Source organism: Bos taurus, chromosome 19, assembly GCF_002263795.3.
Source record: "Bos taurus isolate L1 Dominette 01449 registration number 42190680 breed Hereford chromosome 19, ARS-UCD2.0, whole genome shotgun sequence".
Taxonomy (NCBI): domain Eukaryota; kingdom Metazoa; phylum Chordata; class Mammalia; order Artiodactyla; family Bovidae; genus Bos; species Bos taurus.
Window position 1 is genome coordinate 50,750,138 of NC_037346.1, and position 6,113 is coordinate 50,756,250.

General features: G+C 49.2%; 1 protein-coding gene across 7 annotated transcripts in view; it reads left to right on the plus strand.

Moving 5' to 3' along the window:
* The window catches only part of CCDC57 (coiled-coil domain containing 57), a 110,515-nt gene that overhangs the window by 87,635 nt on the left and 16,767 nt on the right, over positions 1-6,113 (plus strand). The window lies entirely within an intron of this gene.

Sequence of the window (6,113 nt, forward strand, 5' to 3'; positions counted from 1 at the left end):
AGCACAGCAGACAGCCAAAGGGTCTCCTCAACCCCTGTCCCACGGGCCAGGTCAGGAGTCTCAGCTGAGTTGCCCCAAATGGGCAGAACCCGAATCTTTCCTAGTGGGCTATAGGCACATCTGCCCTTTGCCCCCAAGAGAGTGGTATTCTCATCTTCTGAAGCTGTCAGCCATGCAGAGATACCCAGTGAGAGAGTCCAGAGCAGAAGCCTGCAGGGGCTGGAGGAGAACCATCCTGACAGCAGGTCCAGTGGTGGGAAAAACAGGTCCCCACGGGTTCCCTTTATTTCCTCCTTTCAGTTCAGTTCAGTTCAGTTCAGTTGCTCAGTCGTGTCCGACTCTTTGCGACCCCATGGACAGCATGCAGCACACCAGGCCTACCTGTCCATCACCAACTCCCGGAGTCTACCCAAATTCATGTCCATTGAGTCGGTAATGCCATCCAACCATCTCATCCTCTGTCATCCCCTTCTCCTGCCTTCAATCTTTCCCAGCATCGGGGTCTTTTCAAATTAGTCAGCTCTTCGCATCAGGTGGCCAAAGTATTGGAGTTTCAGCTTCAACATCAGTCCTTCCAATGAACACCTAGGACTGATCTACTTTAGAATGGACTGGTTGGATCTCCTTGCAGTCCAAGGGACTCTCAAGAGTTTTCTCCAACACCACAGTTCAAAAGTATCAATTCATCAGTGCTCAGCTTTCTTTACAGTCCAACTCTCACATCCATACATGACCACTGGAAAAACCATAGCCTTGACTAGACGGACCTTTGTTGGCAAAGTAACGTCTCTGCTTTTGAATATGCTGTCTAGGTTGGTCATAACTTTCCTTCCAAGAAGTAAGCGTCTTTTAATTTCATGGCTGCAGTCACCATCTGCAGTGATTTTGGAGCCCAAAAAAATGAAGTCAGCCACTGTTTCCTCATCTATTTGCCATGAAGTGATGGGACCAGATGCCATGATCTTAGTTTTCTGAATGTTGAGCTTTAAGCCAACTTTTTCACTCTCCGCTTTTACTTTCATCCAGAGGCTTTTTAGTTCCTCTTCACTTTCTGCCATAAGGGTGGTATCATCTGCATATCTGAGGTTTTTGATATTTCTCCTGGCAATCTTGATTCCAGCTTGGGCTTCTTCCAGCCCAGCGATTCTCATGATGTACTCTGCATATAAGTTAAATAAGCAAGGAGATAATAAGTACAGCCTTGATGTACTCCTTTCCCAATATGGAACCAGTCTCTTGTTCCATGTCCAGTTCTAACTATTGCTTCCTGACCTACATACAGATTTCTCAAGAGGCAGGTCCTCCTTTCAAGTACAGGGCAAAGCCACAGACTCTGAGTGGAGGAGGAGGTGGAGGAGGAGGTAGAAAGAGAAGTGCAAAACTATCATCTGACAGGGCCTTCCCTGGTGGCCCAGTGGCTAAGACTCCGAGCTCCCAATGCCAGGGGCCCAAGTTCCATCCCTGATCAGGGAGCTAGATCCCACGTGCTGCAACTGAGAGTTCGCATGCCACAACTGAAGATCCCGCATGCTGCAACTAAGACCCAGCACAGCCAAATCAATAAAATAATAAATATTAGCAAAAAAAAAGAAGGGTCTCATGTGACAAGTGAAGCAGGGACAAGTAAGGGTGGCGCCATCAGCCTAGCAGGGCCTCGTGGACAGCAGGGCCTGGATCAGGGCAAGAACAGCCCACTTGTGGCTGGAGGTGAAAGTGATGACCGTGATGGGATGAGAGGAGTATCCCCGCCAGCACCGCCCTGGAGCAGTGGAATTGGCCTGGGAAGGAGGCAGGGGTTGTGTGTATTAGTTTAAATGCTTTTGGCTACAAGTTACAGCACAACCTGATGAAAGCGGCATTAGGCATCTCCCCAACCGTTATCTGATCATGGCACCCATTGATAAGCACACATGGTCACTGAATGAGGAGGAGGGAGCCAAAGCGGCCAGCATCTTCATAACCTTTCTGACACAGAGTGTGCATGCACAGCAGCGGGATGTCAAGGCCAAAGTAAATGGCTCCTCTTTTTCAAAAGCTGACTTCTCTGAGGCTCTTTTCTCCTAATGGTTTCAAGATGGCTGCAGCAGCTCCAAGCATCACATCAGAAGACCTACTTCTGTCTTCCTGCTTTTCTTTCTTTTAGTTGGAAAGTTTCCCTAGAGCTCCTGGACTCGCTCTTCCATCTCACTGGCTGCCCGGGTCATGTGGCCTCTCTTGACCAGTCACGGGAGACTGTCTTAGACCCTGAGAACTTACTGCGTGAAACTAAACAGCATTGGGATTCCTTGGCAAGAAAGCTGAGAAAGGGCTATAAGTGCACTGCAGCTGAGTCTGTGCAGGGGAAGGTGTTGACACCTGCCTATAGCGGTTGAAGCTGCTACTTCTTTTTCTTTGCAGTAAAAAAGTAAGAATGATTGCTGCCTAGGCTTTTGGTTCACCCTGTGAAAGGTTTGGTTTGGTTTGGAAGAAAGATTGAAATTAATGCAGTTTAGCTGTTTTAAGCTCCCACAAAGCTTCTTTATGCTCTCCTTGTAATCTTGAATGTTTGAGCATGCATAATTTAACTACCTGATATGTCTACTTTGTATAAGAGTACTTTTTAAAACCTTATTGGTGACTCAAATGATAACCACAACTTGGTTTAAGATGTAAGCATGTTAGCATTTATGATAAAGGATGGTGTGGGTATTGGTCCGCAGTCAAGCAGTCTGGAAGCTCCATTCTGGAAAGTGGAATGTCTTGCCCTCTGCTTTTTTTTTTTTTTTTAACATTTTCAGCACATTAAATAGCAGACTGTGAGACCTAGCAGTCATGAACAGAGTTAAAAGTGATAATGAAATAGTTTGCCAAGTTGTGGCATCTGCATTAATAACATGAAGAACTATATGGTATTTCTCAGGACGGAGGGAGGTTTTTGTGCTGAAAAGCCACACTCCTCTTGGTTTTGAAGTGAGACCAGAGCTGACCCTCCCACCTCTGCCCTGCCCCTACCTGCCCCACCTGTCCCTGCCACCCACCCCCATCCTGCCATCCCACCCCCCCCGCCCCCCCCCCCCCGCTTTGCCCCGCCCCTGCCCCACTCCCTATCCCGCCACAAGCACACAGAACTGCCGCTTTGCGGTCTGGCCTGGTCTCAAGGCAAGGCTGCAGCCTGACACCCTGGGCCTTGCCACACCCCAGACCCCAGGGCCACTACAACCCCTCCTCCATCCTCCTGGATCTTTGATCTGATGGGTGTAGTCTCTCCATGCCTAGCCTCCTCTCACCTTCCCCACCCCTCTCCCCCCACTTCACTCCCTCCTCTCTCCCTCCTGCCCCCCACCATTTCCTGCCCACTGTGGCTCTGGGACTCTGATCCCATCACCCCTTGTCCCCAGACACAAGCAGCCCAGCTCCGTGCTGCACCCCTTCCCACCCCACCTTGTACAGGCATGCAGCCCCTTGTGCACGTGGGTGGGCATGCCCCACCTTCCTCTCCCTAGCAACCGCCTCTTCTCTAAAGCCCTCCCTCACCACCTCCTCCAAAATTCACCCCCTGCTTGTCTCCTGTCTTCTTCCCACTTAATGCTAGTCTCCAGATCACTTGCTGTTTTTCTCATTTAGCTTGACTCTGTCCTCCTCTCTGCTGGAAGAATGTGGAGGTGGGGGCAGCTTCCTTGATCCCTGTCCCCTGGCCAGCACAGACAGGTAGGTACACAATAGGTGCTCAGTCAGGATGTGCAGAGAGATAACTGCAAAGAATGGGAGTCCAGCAAGGCCTCGTGTCCACAGCGCAAGGATCCAGAGGCTCAGGAAGTGTGTGTGATTAGAGAAACCACCATGCATTGTCTAAGAAGTATCAGATTTGAAAGACAGACTCTTCCTGGATGGAGTATTAAATATTATAAAGACAGCTGTTTTCTCCTAATTGAAGTAAACAGTTAGTGTAATTCAATGAAATAGGGACAGAATTTTGCTTGAAGCTAAAGAAGTGGGTTTTCAAGTTTGAGAGCAATAAAATGCATGGGGAAGAGGGAGTAGGGAGACCCAGCCTGATGATGGCTGGGGGGCAGGCACAGAGCAGAAGCCCTTCCTTCCAGAGTCTACAGATCAGAGCCCCAGACCCAGCAGGGTGGGGATGCAGCATGCTTCTGTCCTCACTGCCTGCCTCCAGACCACACACTAAAATGCAGCCCAGGCCCAGCTAAATGCCTTAAATCAAACCTAAAACTACACTGAATTAGAACTACTTACAAATGACTATATCAGTTGTAAAGGTTATATCATCTTAGATGTAACTTAAAAATCACAGATTTCTAAGATGTTTCTTTTTTAACCTTTTCAAAAATAACCCAACTAGAAGGACATTTTTAAGCAACATGACAAGGGTCAGCCACATATAAATAACTCATCCAAGTTGACCAGATATACGCAAAGTGGCAAAAACACTCAGCCAAGGCAGCACCAGAAAGTACGGGCGTCTGACCTGCCAGCAGAGCAGGCCTGGGGGGAGGCCCCGCCGCCTGGCCTTCTTGGAGGGCGTTTGTTGGTGACTCTGTCCCAGGGGCTGTTGGAGTCAGTGGCCTCCCTCGTGTCCGTGCTGTGTGTGCAGGCAGCCCAGCTCAGCACGACGCCGTGGCGTGTCCGCTGAAGCAGAGGGGCTCCAGACCTCCTCCAGCATGAGTGACACTCCACTGGCTAAGAAATAAACCAAAATAGCGTAGAGGGTTTTCAGTGGACATCAGTCCTCTCCACCACTCCTCCCCTGCCCACCTGGCCTTCTGTCTGGTTCCCTTGCTCTTCTCCAGATGTGCTCTGTACTCTGTGGCTATGGAAGCTTATATTTAAATGTGTGTGTGTATATCCTCTTGCTGCTGTTTAAGTTTCTGTCTGTAGTGTTTCTCCATTTTGGTTGACACTGAGCTCACAGATCTTTACAGTAAGTAGTTCAGTGGTCCTGTGTGTGAGTACTTCCTTTTACCTGTCTGACATTCACGGACACTTGGGTTGCTTCTAGTTTTCAGTACTGCCATGAGTCTGCTGGTGTGGGTGGTTGCTTATGGGAATGTGTAGACAGGTGAGTGTCTAGGAGTGAAATCTCTGGGTCAAAGATGTGAGTGGTCTGAGCTCTGGGAGGTATTACCAAATCACCCTCAGAGAGTTGGTGCAATTCATGTTCGTGGCCACAGGGTGTAAATCCTGTCTCCTCACACCTGTACTGGTAGATTTTTCTCAAGCTTTTTTTTTTTTTTTGCCAGTTTCATAGGTTAAAAAAATAGTATTTCAGTATGGGTTTTTTCGATGGACATGAATCTGAGTGAACTCCGGGAGTTGGTGATGGACAGGGAGGCCTGGCGTGCTGCAATTCATGGGGTCACAAAGAGTCGGACACGACTGAGCGACTGATCTGGTCTGATCTGATCTGATGGGTTTTAGTTGCAGTTTTTAAATTATGGGTAAGATTGGGCATTTTATGTGTGGTTTGTGTGTTGTTCAGTTTTGTACCCTTTTTTAAGGTGACCATGAAAGGTGGCAACAGAAGAAAATGCATATTCATTGTGGTCTTGAAGTCAGAACACCAAGGGTAGAAAAGTGCCTTAGAAGAGGCTGTGGCCCCTGCTCTGGGGAGGGCATTGGGTGCAGGATGCGGGGAGGAGCGGGACATGATTTTTACAAATAAATGCAGTCCGAATGTTTTTTTTTTTTTAAAGAGTCCAGCTAGAAGCAAATGTTTGTTGAGTGCCTGCCAGGTGCCCACCTGTGCTAAGGCAGCCACTCCCACCATAAACCCATGCCATCTAGTCAGTGGGTCCCCTTTCCAAAGGAGGACTCCAAGACCTCTGGCAGTGAGTCACCGCCCAGGCCAGAGTTCTCACGTCCAAACCCTCTCCCCACCCCCTGGAATTCCAGAGCAGAGACGCCTGACCTTATCCTCAGGCAGACGGTCCAGAGGGGCCAAGGTTATCCCTGGGGTCACACAGATAATGGGCAGAAGCTCCTAAGGAATGCAAACATTCCTTCAGAAAGAGAGGAGCTGCCTTTCCCTGCCCTGGGGGCCGGACACACCTTCCCCCATTCCAGCATTCTGAGCACCGGCCCCCTGCGGCACTCCTCAAGTTTCTACCATGGGGTCT